Below are 16,608 nucleotides of genomic sequence, written 5' to 3'. Positions count from 1 at the left end.
CTTACATACAGGTCCATAAAGGTTATATTGACCTGAGACCTGCCATTACATACAGGTCCATGAAGGTTATATTGACCTGAGACCTGCCCTTACATACAGGTCCATGAAGGTTATACTGACCTGAGACCTGCCCTTACCTACAGGTCCATGAAAGTTATATTGACCTGAGACCTGCCCTTACATACAAGTCCATGAAGGTTATACTGACCTGCGAGCTACCCTTAGATACAGGTCCATGAAGGTTATATTGACCTGAGACCTGCCCTTACATACAGGTCCATGAAGGTTATATTGACCTGAGACCTACCATTACATACAGGTCCATGAAGGTTATATTGACCTGAGACCTGCCCTTACATACAGGTCCATGAAGGTTATACTGACCTGAGACCTGCCCTTACATACAAGTCCATGAAGGTTATACTGAACTGAGACCTGCCCTTACATACAGGTCCATGAAGGTTATATTGACCTGAGACCTGCCATTAGATACAGGTCTATGAAGGTTATATTGACCTGAGACCTGCTCTTACATACAAGTCCATGAAGGTTATACTGACCTGAGACCTGCCCTTACATACAGGTCCATGAAGGTTATATTGACCTGAGACCTGCCATTACATACAGGTCCATGAAGGTTATATTGACCTGAGACCTGCCCTTACATACAGGTCCATGAAGGTTATATTGACCTGAGACCTGCCCTTACCTACAGGTCCATGAAAGTTATATTGACCTGAGACCTGCCCTTACATACAAGTCCATGAAGGTTATACTGACCTGCGAGCTACCCTTAGATACAGGTCCATGAAGGTTATATTGACCTGAGACCTGCCCTTACATACAGGTCCATGAAGGTTATATTGACCTGAGACCTACCATTACATACAGGTCCATGAAGGTTATATTGACCTGAGACCTGCCCTTACATACAGGTCCATGAAGGTTATACTGACCTGAGACCTGCCCTTACATACAAGTCCATGAAGGTTATACTGAACTGAGACGTGCCCTTACATACAGGTCCATGAAGGTTATATTGACCTGAGACCTGCCATTAGATACAGGTCTATGAAGGTTATATTGACCTGAGACCTGCCCTTACATACAGGTCCATGAAAGTTATATTGACCTGAGACCTGCCCTTACATACAGGTCCATGAAGGTTATACTGACCTGGGACCTGCCCTTACATACAGGTCCATGAAAGTTATATTGACCTGAGACCTGCCCTTACATACAGGTCCATGAAGTTTATACTGACCTGAGACCTGCCCTTACATACAGGTCCTTGAAAGTTATATTGACCTGAGACCTGCCCTTACATACAGGTCTACGAAGGTTATATTAACCTGAAACCCGAGACTTGACATTACAGCTAGGTGCATGAAAGTTCTAAGTGACAATACCAAGCCATGATGTACCGCTATATCACGTGACAACACCAAGCCATGATGTACCGCTATATCACGTGACAATACCAAGCCATGATGTACCGGTATAACAAGAGACAACACCAAGACATGATGTACCGCTATACCAAGTGACAACACCAAGCCATTATGTACCGCTATATCACGTGTTATGTCTAGCATTGCGTTACATTTTTTGCAGGTTACAGTGACAAACAAATATAGGTCGAACTCGATCGCTTTTCCATATTAGCTTTGGAAAAGAATGTTGATTCATCAAGACTAGTTTCAAACATGACGGTAGAACATGGTCACTTTGACTTACTTCTCAGGCAACATCGAGTTTCCTGGTTGTGCATCTTAAACAGTCCTGCCATGCAATAGGCTATAGTTTGTAACGTTAAAACATGTTGACATAAATATACTTTCAGCGTTGTATAAAATAAATCTCAAAGAAAAGTCACAAATGTATTTTGTGAATAAATATATAATTATTTGCTTTGATCTCTTAACCATTTGCTTTGTGTCGATCATAACTATTTATCGAGTTCAGATTGGGCCACAGCATAAAAGTATGCATGCCGGATTTCAAATGCCTTAGTTACAAATCTTAAGCTCTTTAAAGAAAACTTACACCCAGACTCTGAATGTCTTCCTTGTGGCATAATTCGTCCAAATAAAATAACAATTTATGGAAGTTATTTCCCTTTAATATAAAATTTACAAGATAAATATATCACTACTACTTCAATCATCAGACAACTACTACTACAACCATCAGAAAACTACTACCACCATCATCAGATCACAAGTACCACAACTTTCAAATCATTACTACTACAACCATCAGAAAACTACTACCACCATCATCAGATCACAAGTACCACAACTTTCAGATCATTACTACTACAACCATCAGACAACTATTACTACCGTCATGAGATCACTACTACTACAACCATCAGATCACTACTACTGCAACCTTCAGAATACTACTACAAACATCAGAAAACTACTATCACCATCATCAGATCACTACTACTACAACCTTCATGCAACTAATACCACAGCCATCAAAAAACTACTATCATCATCATGGGATCACTACTACTACAACCATCAGATCACTACTGCTGCAACCATCAGACAACTACTACTACAACCATCAGAAAACTACTACCACCATCATCAGATCACTGCTACTACAACCATCAGATCACTATTACTGGAACCATCAAAACTACTACCACCATCATCAGATCACAAGTACCACAACTTTCAGATCAGTACTACTACAACCATCAGACAACTGCTGCTACCAACATGAGGTCATTACTACCACTAACATCAGATCACAACTGCTACAACCATGATACAACTGCTACTGCAACCATCAGACAACTACTACCACTATCATCAGATCACTGCTACTACAACCATCAGATCACTATTACTGTAACCATCAAAACTACTACCACCATCATCAGATCACAAGTACCACAACTTTCAGATCATTACTACTACAACCATCAGACAACTGCTGCTACCAACATGAGGTCATTACTACCACTAACATCAGATCACAACTACTACAACCATGATACAACTACTGCTACAACCATTAGACAACTACTACTATCATCATCAGATCACTACTACTACAACCGTGAGACAACTACTACTACAATCATCAGACAGCTACTACTACCATCATCAAATCACTACTACTACAACCATCATATCACTACTACTACAACCAACAGACAACTGCCATTACCATCATCATACAGCTACTACTACTATCAGATCACTACTACAACCATCAGACCAACTACCACTACCATCAGATCACTACTGCTACAATCATCAGACAACTTCTACTATAACCATCAGATTACAACTACTACAACCATCAGATCACTACTACTACCATCATCAGACAACTACTACTATAACCATCAGATCACAACTACTACAACCATCAGATCACTACTACTACCATCATCAGATCACTACTACTACAGTCATCACATCACTAGTACTACAACCATCAGATGACTGTAACTACCATCAGATCACTATTACTACAAACATCAGACAATTACTACTACCATCATCAGATATTTCATATTTATAAGCACACACACATGTATTTGTAAGCACACTCACATATACTTGTAAGCACACACATGCATTTGTAAGCATAATCGTATTTGGAAGCACAATTGCATATTTTGTAAGCACACACAAATATATTTGTAAGCACACACATGTACTTTTAAGCAAGCTCATATGTACTTGTAAACAAACTTATATATACTTGCAAGCACACTCACATATACTTGTAAGCACACTTACATGTATGTATAAACAACATCACATTTGTAAGCAAATCACATGTATTTGTAAGTACACTCAAGTATTTGTAATCATACTCACATGCACTTGTAAGCACATTGACATATACTGAGCTATGAATTCCAAGGTTCAATATTGCAACTTGTACAGTTTGTACCTTTTTCTCCATTTCCATCCGCTCCGGTGGCCTAGTGGTTAGAGCGTCCGCCTCGGATGCAGGAGGTCGTGGGTTCGATCCCCGACCGAGTCATACCAAAGACTTATAAACATGGTACTAACAGCTGCCGCGCATGACGCTCAGCATTAAGATGTTAGTGTTAGTACTGGTCGGCCCAGTGTCAGGATAAAGTGACTGGTTGGGACATCATGTGACATGTCTGCGGCATGATGCACCAGTGCTAGACATCACTATAAGGTGCCACACTGCAGACATCGTAGCGATATGACTGAAAAATTGTTAAAAGCTTCGTAAAAAATCCAAATCACACACACACACACATTTCTCCATTTCCCATTTCTCAGGTGACTCAGTAGTTTAAAAGCCGTTTCTGCCATTACCTACATCATTACAGGAATCACAGTTTAATCTCTTCCTACATGCTAAAATATATTGTAACTCAAAACTAGGGTAAACAACAAATTTCTGTCAGAGTATCGGTTTTTTGTGGTATGTTATTTTGGTTCAGCATTGAAGAAGTTAAAGAGTATCCTGTGGTGAATCAACCTTTATATCTTTATCTCTGGTGTCTACAGTTGATGACAGTATTTGACACCAGCTTCCATGAAATGTTCCAGTGTAATGGTAGTGGCAGATCGTGTCTAAGCACTTTGACTTTAGAGTATTGTCACATAATTAGGCAAAAAAAAATAACTTGGTTTTGCCTTAAAACTATATGACTATTTTCCGTTGTACAGGAGCACAACTTTATATAGGGTGAATAAGTGTTTTTCCAGATAAGCGACTGTATTTACATGTACCTCGCCGGAAATTACTTGCTGCGAGGGACATTTAAAACATGATATGCACGGGTATTTTACCCTGAGTATTACTCACTCTCAAATGGATTTAAGGAATATCAATTTATAACCGACACACTGGTCGCTTTTGGATCTCGTCAAGGAGGGTACGCTCTCCATTGTTCTCCAGCCATAGGGGTAAGTGTTAAATTTATATTTCATTTGATATGCGAAGCATATTCGGTGAGCAATGTCTTATCGCTTAATAGTGAATTTATTACAGCGCAGATTTGAACTTTGAAGTACAAGTCACTAGTTAATGTATTAGCATATATCTTGAGATTTTACAGAAACTATTATTATGATCAGTTTGGTTTTATTGTAGCTGACTGTGATTATGACTAGACTGACTAGAGTTGTCTAGAGCTATCTGAATCTGTTTAGAGCTGTCTGGAGTTTCCAGGGTATTTAGGGCTGCGTGCTGTCGATATGTATGTACGTATGTCTGTACATGTGATGGAGCTACGGACGTAGACGTAACTAATTCAAGGGGCCTGTATGCTGTCTGTACGCGTGTATAGGCATGACTGTACATGTGGTGGATCCGTGAAGTGTGTGAGCGGCCGATAAAAGTGTGGGCCAACCAAAGGAATCGTACGACTGTACAAGTGTTTAGAAGCATAACTTTGGTTCAATTGTAGTTCCAGTTAGGTGCAGTTTTGTGTTCACAAGATTATTTTGAATCTTATTTGTGTTCCAAGAGATTATGCGAATCTCTTCTACAGTTTAAAACATTATTTGAGACACATTTGAATATCATAAGATTATTTTGAATCTTAATCGGATTCCATATTTGAGATTATGTGAATCTCTCTTGTAGATTATAATACGTATCTGCAGTCCATGAGGTTTCTTGGATCTGTATTTCATACTGAATTCATATTCTTTTGTTTATTTTCAATGTGTGAATGTTTGTGTCGAGTGATAGTGTCAATTATATGTTGAGAGCGTGAGAAAATCATTGTATTTATACACCATACATATTTTTCTTTATTAATTCATTTAATAAATTTCCATTTTTCACACATTGTGTTTGGGTTCATTTAATCCAAAACCTACTCGGTTTATATTCTCCGACAAGTATTGCAGCTCAACAGCAGTAAACGTTTCATTTTCTTTTTCCATGCCATATATATATATATATATATATATGTGTATATGTATATGTATATGTATACTTCTCACATAAGATTTTGATTGTTTGTAAATCTCTCATCAGTGAGTGCCTCATTTATGAATTGAATGGTTTTGCAAGAGAATCTGAGAGCATTATTTTCAGGTATTGTGAAACTGGTCAATTGATAAAAAGAGAATAAGAGAAAAGTTTATAAAGTTTGTCAATTTTCTCTCCTAAAATATAAAGTCCATATAATACAAGAAATAAATATAAATTTGCAATAATTTAAACACATTTTAAATTAACTGCAAAGTATATTATAGTCACACATGTAGTAGAATTTGTTTGAAGTTAATAAAATGGAACTTATTCAGATTTTAGTTCACCAAATCTGAGAAGTACCATGGCTATATGCAAGGGAGACAACTCCAGAAATTACAAAATGTTGCCACAATAATAACAAATTGATTATATAGACATAAACATAGACAGTCTTATATAAAAAGAAGCTTTTTATGCCACATACTACATGCTTATATGATTATCTATTCAGAAGGAGTAGTGATAAGAAAGTTAACATGGCTGTTTAGACCTAAACCGACATCATACTGACCCAATTTATCGCGTTATACATCTTACTAATGCATCATTATTGATTTTATAAATGTTTTGAAGCAGTTTCCTGGATATTGCTTTCCGGCTTTAAATGTGTTTTGCCTGGTTATACAATTGTTTGTCCATCAATTTCCATTTAGTTGTTTGTATACCTTTCTCTTGTTATGTTCATTTTTTTAATTTACTGTTTACCATTTGTTTTATGTTTAACTTAACGTTTACATTTATGTTGAATGGGTTATCATCAAACTTACTTTATGAAATTTTTACCCTCATAGTTTTTAAATGTTGCTTATAGTCGGCACTGAATAGCCAAGATTGTTCTGACGTACCATTAAACCCTATACAGTAGTGACAGTAAACGTTGACGATGTTGGCACTTGAAAATTACTGAAATCCGTGTACAACATGGAATAATAAAATGCACACATTTTAATGAATGCTAGATTTATATGTCTAGCTATTTTTGCTATTACATTTGCATACTTTGTTATTTCTTAATTCATCTTTACGTTTAGGATCACCTTTGATGCCTCATTATTTTATTAATTTTGTTTTTATTATTTTGCATACCAAATATCATATATATCAATGAAACGGGGCAATAGGCCAATTTCGATTCACACAGATCCTATGTAGCTGTATCCAGTTTGATTCTGAATGCCCTTACTTGTGGTAGAAACCGGTGTAGCTCTATTAAAGTTCTTACGGAGCTGTGAAGATTTACAAATTGAAGAGACCGGATCCAAGGACAATAAAAACATTTTTCTGCAGGATAAGTGCCTCAAAACGAGTGTTTGATACAGGGCGATGATAATGTTTCAAAAATGAAAAGCCCCTATACAATTTGCAAGATTAATGCACCAACTGTTTTCCTAGGAGCATAGTCTTCCGGATCAGTAGTCGTATTTTAACCATATTAATATTAGTGTGCAGTCCGTAATTCGTAATTATAGTATTCTCTCATTCTCCCGTTTGTGTATGCCCAGCTGCCAACTTTAAAAAACAAAAATCCTCAATAATAAATTTATAATTTTTAACTTTGTTGTCGCCCGGTCTTTCTAGCACTGTTAACGTGTTGGTGTTTCAAACCAAATGGGGGTTTTGTTACAGACTTGATCGAACTATTTGCAAGGGCAAGGCTTTGTTTCCAGTCGACAAATTTGATGAAATTCGCCGTCATTGGTAAGATCTGATAAATTATGTAGATTTAGGAGTTGCATATCCTTTAACACCTGTATGAAATAGTTTTCTTTTTAGTTTTTCTTATCAAAATTCCTTCATAAATCCAAGGCAATGTCCTTCTCCGTGTTATATAACTTTTGTTTATTTCACATTATTACGAATCAAATCAGAAAACCAATATAAACTACTGAATATGCAAGGATTGCTTTGTCCTTTGCAGATTATTTTGAATATGATTCGATGCAAAACTGGAGAACAAAGCTGTCAGCAAGACATTCAGAGCTCTTTAGAGACCCAAACGATTTTCAGCCGCTTTTATCAGCATGTCTGGGGAATGAAAAACGTATATGATATTTACTGAAGTTTTATTTATATGTTCAGCACTTGAAAAATGGCATCAAAATGTCAAGGATACCAGTTGTTGCGTATCTGACAACAATACAATTACTAATAATAAGGTGACATGGTTTTATAATTTTAAATTATATTTACAATATATCTGTTATTTAAATATCCATCACATTTTCAACACATTCTACTAACATAATACCTATGGTATTTACACATATGTCCTGTCTGTACAAAACGTGTTTTTCACTATATCTGAGTTATTTGTACAACACATGCTATCAATGCTATTTCTACACCATAGGCAAGTTATACATCATCTGTGATATCTTGTACAACACATGCTATTTACACAAAATATATAATATTTGTACAACACATGCTATTTACACAAAATGTTATTCGTAAACACATGCTATTTACACAATATAGGGGTTATCTGTATGTTGATGTTACTACTTCATCATAAAAGAAGATCATGGGAGGGCCATCTGCATTGTGCTGTCATTTTATCACCATATAAAGCAAATCTTTCAGTAAATTGTGTTTCTCCCAGGATACTTACCCGAAAACATAAATATTAGGAATATAGGCAACACTACTCTCCCCAAACCAAAAATGGATCTTTCTCTCTATAATATATAGACAAAGGGCATCAAATCTTTCACTTTATGTCCACTTGCCGCCTACAGGTGGCATCAACTTAAAGATGAGCCGAAGATCGTGTAACGGGATGCTCTTTGCAAGTGGGCTGGGGCGATCTAAAGTAATATGATCGGGTAAGTATTCTAGAAGAAGCAATTTACTACAATTTACTTTCACCTTCCATTACGTTTCCCAATCCCGTAAACGTTAGGAGAATAGATAATATGCGGAGGAAATATTGAGCATCTAACCTTCATACCTGGCGGTCACTGAGAGGATAATATTGGCTTTCCCGTATGGAGGTTAACTAACGCTTCTAATTGCGGGTAACACAACTTGTATTAAGAAATAAGAAATAATGTGCTTATCTTACCACAAAGCTGCACATGGTGTTCTTCCACAGGTTGTGCTGATGCCAATTGTGTCTTATAACCATTTGTGAATGATTTAGTCCTACGTAAGTTAAAGTCAGACAGTACGATCAGAGAGGTCTTTGTTATGACGAAGATCGTCCATGGCATGACAAAGATCGTCCAATATCATAAGCAGACTCAGCTGGCAATCTCAATCTTGCATTTATGTGGCCGGATACATTGATTTAAATGACTGATATTCATGAATGATTTGAGTTTTGTCATTGGCCTTTATAACTAGGAATAACTAATGTGAGACCCGGAGCTTGTGGATTGCGTAAAATCTCATCCTCCCGATTCTCGATAAGCGACTGGATCTCGTGTTATAAAAGAGGACTCTCACCAAGTCAAATAGTACCTCAGAAGTTCCTCTGATTCATTTGGATCACCCGTCCGTCTTGAGGTAAGAGATCGGTCCAAAATTGTTTGAAGAACAAGAGCTTTGCACCTACCGGATAATTGTCCACAGCAGGGAGACTTGCAGATAGAGAAGCTTTATTTCCAATTTTCTAGAGATAACTGTATCTGAGACTAATCAGCAGTTTGTCTCCGTGTATAGGGATGGGATCGCGGTTGTCCTTGGGCTAGATATGAAAAACTATTTCGTTTCTTTTTATTCTGTATTTGAGGTGGAGTGGCAGATGATTTATAATGTGATTTTTGTGTATAGAAACGACGGGGCCGTTTCTGGAATTCCCATGTACGTATTTCCCCTATCCCACCGTCGAACAGCAGACGCGATCTGAAGGGTGTGGTTTGCAGGGTCAGGAAGTAATGAGGCTAGGTAGAGGAAAAGCATAGACACGAGTTCCGTAACACATATACCAGGTTAGCGGGAGAATTCAAATCAATCGCCATTGCATGATACTAATCTTGTATATTATAATAGTTGACTCGCAGGCGTGTTACTTGCCAGCCGGACAGAATGATGTAGCCACATGAAAACGAACGAATTTTGAAGTGGCATGTATACATCCTTTATCCATCTTAGAGTAAGTGAGCAAATATATATTGACTCCGACGTAATTCTTATCTAACCGGGAGGGGGGATCTGAAGAATAGGTGCGATAATGAGTTTTGTTCCAGATATAAAGGACTCTGGAATTTGACTAAAATGAACGATAAAACTGAGTTGATCGATGCCAGTGATAAACATTCTTCCTCATCGTCAATATGCGCCGAGGCATTGACCCTGTATGCTGGCATAGAAGAGAGGTGATCACCATAGTGACTTAGACAGCACCCAATAAATTTCCTCTGCAGCATCTTTACAGCTACGCTCAGTCCTCTTCACGACGGATCTTGTATGAGCTATCATCATGTTTATCCCTGCACCCTCTATGTGGGTCACTCTAGTCATGATCAAGATCTACATCCATATAATGCACACCAAGAGTTATACACGTCTTAAGGTCATCTTCTCTAAGTCTGTCAAGGTACTGTTCCAAAGTGTAAGCCGTGAGTAAATGGCGAACAGTATCTGCAGAATATAGTTGTCGATCGGTATGGATCACTTGTAGAAAACAACATTTGTCAGTGGAGTCGGTCATACAGCCGGTAGTGTAGACAGCGGAATTACGATTTAAGTTGTAAATATTGATGAACGGACGGACCTATCCACTAGAACCCCGTCAAATATTGAAGATTTGATGTAAGGTATAACATAAAAACCTTAAGGGCACTGAGGGTATGGATAGAGTGCGGATGGCTAGACGGTTGGTCGGTAACCGGTGTGGCATAAAACTGCGGTGCGCCTAGACGATACGGCTCATTCAGTTTTATTGAGTATCGGACCTATCCGCTAGAACCCCGTCAAATCTTGAAGATACGTTGTAAAGTATAATCTGAAAACATTATTGTCACCGAACGGTATAGATCGAGTCCGGATGGCTGGACGGTAGGTTGTTACCCGGTGCAGAAAAAAATGAGATGCACCTAGACGATACAGCTCATTCATTTTCATTGAGTAACCCCATGCGCATTTACTTAAAGATCTTAAGGCCATGCTGTGACATGTGGGGGACGGGGACTTATGTCAACTTATCTGCCTAGAATTGGGATGAAATCTCCCCACATTTTTAGTACTCTAGGCTGGGGTAGGCGACGACAAAATGACAGAATAATTTGGCCAGAAATAATCAACTCTGTCGCCTCATGGTGTACCACACATACACTTCGTCGTCAGTGTCATGTTCTCAATCGAGAAAGGAATTAAGAATAGAACAAATAATAATCATACTTACGGTTGACGACATAACGAATGTGAGACATCCGTTATGCCTAGGAATGCTCAATACATTAGTGCTCTCCGACGTTCATTTTTCTCGTCGCTTCTTGTGCTTTGAAGCTTTCCCTTAGTACTATGGACCATCTGGACTATCTGATCAATTTGTGCATGTGCTGTATGAAGCTTACGATGTACATTTTGTACAGACGATTCATGGATCATGTGAATCTCCTCTGGCCTTCATTTGTACACTTCATCGTCATTGTTATATTATGAAATGACAATGGAATAAAGGAACTGAATAATAATAATAGTTAACAACGGTAACAATATCATACACTAGCCTTGATAGGGGTTTTAGACATTGTGCGCAAACTTTAACAACAAACACGGTTTTATATTATGATATACAAGTGATAGCCATGCGGTCAGATAGCTCAGAGCGATCGTCCACGTTGCTGAAGGCAATTCATATAGATAATGTCGAAATTTAAAATAAAAATCCAAACAAAAACCCAAACAAACATAATAAAGCATAATTCCTGTAGAAAAAGATGTAATAAGTCTGAAAGAATGTAATCCTCAGTGGACTGAGGAATATAACACAACATCCAGCAGATGTTATGTAGGCTAGTTGAATTATAACCTGTCAAATTTACATAGAATGCTTTAAAATGGCACCACCTGTATGCGGCATGGGAGGTTATGAACAAAATTTGTTCTCTGTGCTATGTTTCACTGTCGGACTCTAGTCCAACATACCTATCCTAACTCACCCATGTGTACACACCAGCAAGATATTTACGCTCCTCTTCTGACAATCGTATGCTCTTTATTCCCACTATGAAAACAAAATCATATGGACAGCGTTCTTTTGCATATCAAGGCCCAGCAACTTGGAATGAATTGCCCACTGAACTTAGACACGAAGTCAGTGATCACTTTCAAGAGGGCTCTCAAAACTCACTTATTTCGACTGCAAGAACAAACTTAAAGACCTAATAATGTTTCATACCTGAAATATTTTCAGCACGTTTTTTATTTTTATTTTTTGTTTTTCTAATGTCATGGTGTTTGTTTTTGTAATAATATTAGTATATGTTTTTTATCTTACAGGTGTTGTCTAATGTTGTAAATCGCTTAGAACTTCTAAAGATTAGTGCTATGCAAAGTTCTCCTCATTATTATTATTATTATCATTATTATTATTATTATTATTATTATTATATAATAGACATAATTAGGATGGAAGATTTTGCTTCAGGAGGTATTAGGGCTTATTTCCTTAACGTTTATATGATACTGAAATGTATTTAAGGGAGAACTTCAAGAAAGGGAAATCTGTATTGTGCTGTAATTACATCAGCATGGAAACTCAAAGAAATGCAATCTGTAGTGTTCTGTCATTACGTCAGCATATAAATGCAAGGAAGAGCCGTCAGTGCTGTTAGTACATCAGGTAAGGGTCATCCTCATCGTGCTGTTACTACATCAGGTAAGGGTCATCATTATCGTGCTGTTACTACATCAGGTAAGGGTCATCCTTATCGTGTCATTATCTTACTTCAGGACGGAGGGCAGATCAACTTGTATCGTGACACAATAGTATAAATATTCAAGTATGCACTATCTATATTGTTCTGTCATTATATTACTAAAGAAAGATCAAGGTATCAATCAGCGATTTGCATGATATTGGCTATAGACAATGTTCCTTGACGTTATGTACAAGCAAATAACATTGTCACTTGCTGATATATTTGGCTGCAGAATAGCTACTCTTGGAAATGTAGTCCATCATTAACCAATTTATGGTCAATATAAATTTGTGTTCATCATTAAGTAATTCATGGCCATCAGACATCAAGGCTGTTGCTGTATTTTGAAATGGATTTGATTAATCTCGTCTTTCATATTTTTTTCCAACAGGACAGTACCCACCTTGTACGCAAGACATAACATGGGACTAACTGTTTTAGTATGTCTGGTAGTTGTATGTAGACTGGTTTAATCTGAACATACACGTTAATAAAGAACATGTTCTGTGCTCGTACCAGATATATGTATGTCTACATTTCTGTTTGCTTACAAAATGTATGATAGTTTATAAATAGATTTGACAAACACGTTTAATAATGTCATACGCCTCACATTGCGTCAACTTAGTTGAAACAAAAAATCCATCATTGGATTTCCATATTATTGTCCCATATTTTCCAATGTATCTTGTGTTTCTTGTCTAGAATGAGACTTAATGTACAATAAATGTAGCAGAGAGCATCTTCAGACCTTGCACCGCTGTAAGCATCAAACATCAAGGCATCTTAGGACCATCGATCTGCACTCTGCATCAAATACTTCATCTGTATAATATGAAAGAAAGACACTTATGTCACAGAAATAAATATAGTAACGAAACAAACTGATGCAAACACAAACTAAACTAGGTTAGAACCTTCGAATGGTAATGCAATCGAATTTATGCCGATTTAATCGGAATTTTGTACTAATTGAACATATTACTCTCTTACCGTTGAACCTATATTTAACAAAAAAGTATATAAAACCCCATTAATATTGAACTATATCTAAACACTTTTAGTATTGATCTGTCAGCATAATACGAATGATCATATGCCTATTGTATATGCACACGGACACCAAAGTGATCGCTGGATGGTTACGTGTACATACTGACATGCACACGGACACCAAAGTGATCGCTGGATGGTTACGTGTACATACTGACATGCACACGGACACCAAAGTGATCGCTGGATGGTTACGTGTACATACTGACGTGCACAGGGACTACAAAATAATTGCCGGATGATGTTATGTACACCTGGACATGTACATGGACACCAACGTGATTGCTGGATGAACATATGTCCACGGACCCATAGTGGTCGATTGATGATCATACGTACACCTGGACATGTACATGGACACCAACGTGATTGCTGGATGAACATATGTCCACGGACCCATGGTGATCAATTGATGATCATACGTACACCTGGACATGTACATGGACACCAACGTGATTGCTGGATGAACATATGTCCACGGACCCATAGTGGTCGATTGATGATCATACGTACAAATGGACATGCACATGGACACCAACGTGATTGCTGGATGAACATATGCCCACGGACCCATGGTGATCAATTGATGATCATACGTACAGATGTACATGTACATGGACACCAACGTGATTGATGGATGAGCACATTTATGTATGGACATGCACATCTACACCATCGTGATTTCAGGATTATCGCATATACTTACTAACATGCCCATGGACACCTAATTTTTTTGTTGCATTTACTGAGGCGCAAACCTGATTTTCGTGCAATGGTATAACTATGTCCCAAAATGTATTGCAGTTATTGTACACATTACTATAATATGGATTGTTTACATAAGAGGAGTCCGTCTTAAAGACATGTGGATAACCTCTGGCTTGGAATGTGGTGTAACTATCATATAGACAAACTATACACCGTGTTTACACAGTTAAAATACACCCTTTAAAAGAAGTGTGGATACTTTCCTATTTGAAAGCAAACCATACCACCAGTTTCAAACAAAATATTAACCTTCCTCTGATAAAACGTCTATCAATAATGGATTTAAACTGGCTTAAATTTATAAACACTAACAAAAACACCAAAATGACATTTTTGCATACATGATATTACTAATCGATACAGATTTTTATAAAGTTATTATTATTTAAATTAATAAAGGACAGATAACATGTCTGAAATTAAAATCCTTTTTATTGTAATGGTAGAACAGACGAGGAATATCAATTCAAAATAATTTAAGTTTGTTTTGTCCGTATTCGAATCTATTACATCTTTTAGTTTCAAGAAATGGAATCAAATTAAAGGTCACTGACCACTTATATTGTACAAACTTGTGATATTATTATAGTTATTAAACAAACACCGCATTTGTGATGCATGCACGCACAAAAACTGGTTTAATTGGACATAAGTCTCTTTGTAGTTTCCGCAAGCCAAAAACGGATATGACGTACAGTTATCCCCTTTATACAACCTATCTATTCAAGTGTTTAATTTATCCACGTAAATGTATATGTAATACATCATGCGATCATTCTTTCTTTTTAACAGCAATTATTGTGTACTGAGTTGCATATGGATGTATTCAAAATAGTGATGATGTGACAACATGGGCATTTCTTTTTCCAAAATAAACTATTTACCACAACAAGTTGTTTGAAACTGGATTGAATAGAGTGCAGGATGCGAACGTCCTCAGTCATCCTACGGGATACAAAGCTCTATGTTGCACATGAGAAGGGGGATAGAAAAGGGAATAAGTAAATATGTCGAATACAATATTACAGTACAGTAATGTTACTGCAGATATAAAATAGTAATGTTTAAAATAATCATAATAATTTTTACCGTATATACCTTGATACGATAATATGCTTACTTTTGTTCCTGTCCCAGAACTTATGGTATAATGTTTTCATCAAGGTATATGTCCCATGGCTTAAGAAACGAAATAGTTTTGTGTTGAAGTTGTGCCACTCCCACCCACCCCACTGCATGGTACACAATAATAGATACAAAACACATATTTTGAAAATAAAATGAAAGTAACCATGCACTATTATCATTTATTACTTATATTTTTATCATGCGAAATTATAAAACAAATATATCCACGAACTCTATACATGTAGCAGATGCTTGCTGGCGTATGCATCATTTTTGTAGTGTGTATCGCTTATGTTAAATAACAAAGTCGCAAATGAGACTGGACTATCACGCGATTATCGTTAGGCACCTGCCATTGACGTTATGATATGTTACACGGTGCAAAAAGTCAAGATTGTATTGTATCCATTTTAACTATACCACGGTATCTCACAAATGGATTCATTATTTGAAAATAAATTCGCTGTGATTGCAAGTGATATTTTATTTGCTATCGTGGTTTACAAGGTATTATTAAAGCAAGTTATTACTATGTATGCTATTTATCCTAAGAACACTAATGCCTGCTTGTATCCATTATGATTACATGTGGCAAACACATTTAATCCTGAGTGACACATAAACACAACTGGCACCGGACAATAAACTCATTGTTTAAACTTACCGACATGATATCAAATACAAAGTTATTTTATTACTAAGCAAGACAATCACGGAAACTGACTTTGAATACTTTTAAGTGTGCCAATTTTTTATGAAGTCGGTTGACATAAGGAAGCCAACA

At 37.0% G+C, this 16,608-nt stretch overlaps 1 protein-coding gene across 1 annotated transcript in view; it reads right to left on the bottom strand.

The window, feature by feature from the left end:
- Positions 1 to 8,088: 8,088 nt before the first annotated feature.
- LOC149789714 (uncharacterized) overlaps positions 8,089 to 16,608 on the bottom strand; it is a 40,472-nt gene continuing 31,952 nt past the window's right edge. The window contains exon 11 of the mRNA XM_089973104.1: positions 8,089 to 13,700. The gene's annotated coding sequence lies outside the window, so the exon portion shown is untranslated. The remainder of the gene's footprint in view (positions 13,701 to 16,608) is intronic.

The sequence above is a fragment of the Sinohyriopsis cumingii genome, chromosome 10 (genome assembly GCF_028554795.1).
Source record: "Sinohyriopsis cumingii isolate HCF-2022 chromosome 10, ASM2855479v2, whole genome shotgun sequence".
NCBI lineage: Eukaryota > Metazoa > Mollusca > Bivalvia > Unionida > Unionidae > Sinohyriopsis > Sinohyriopsis cumingii.
Note: the sequence above shows the minus strand (reverse complement) of the source record. Positions and strands in the feature narration are given on the sequence as shown.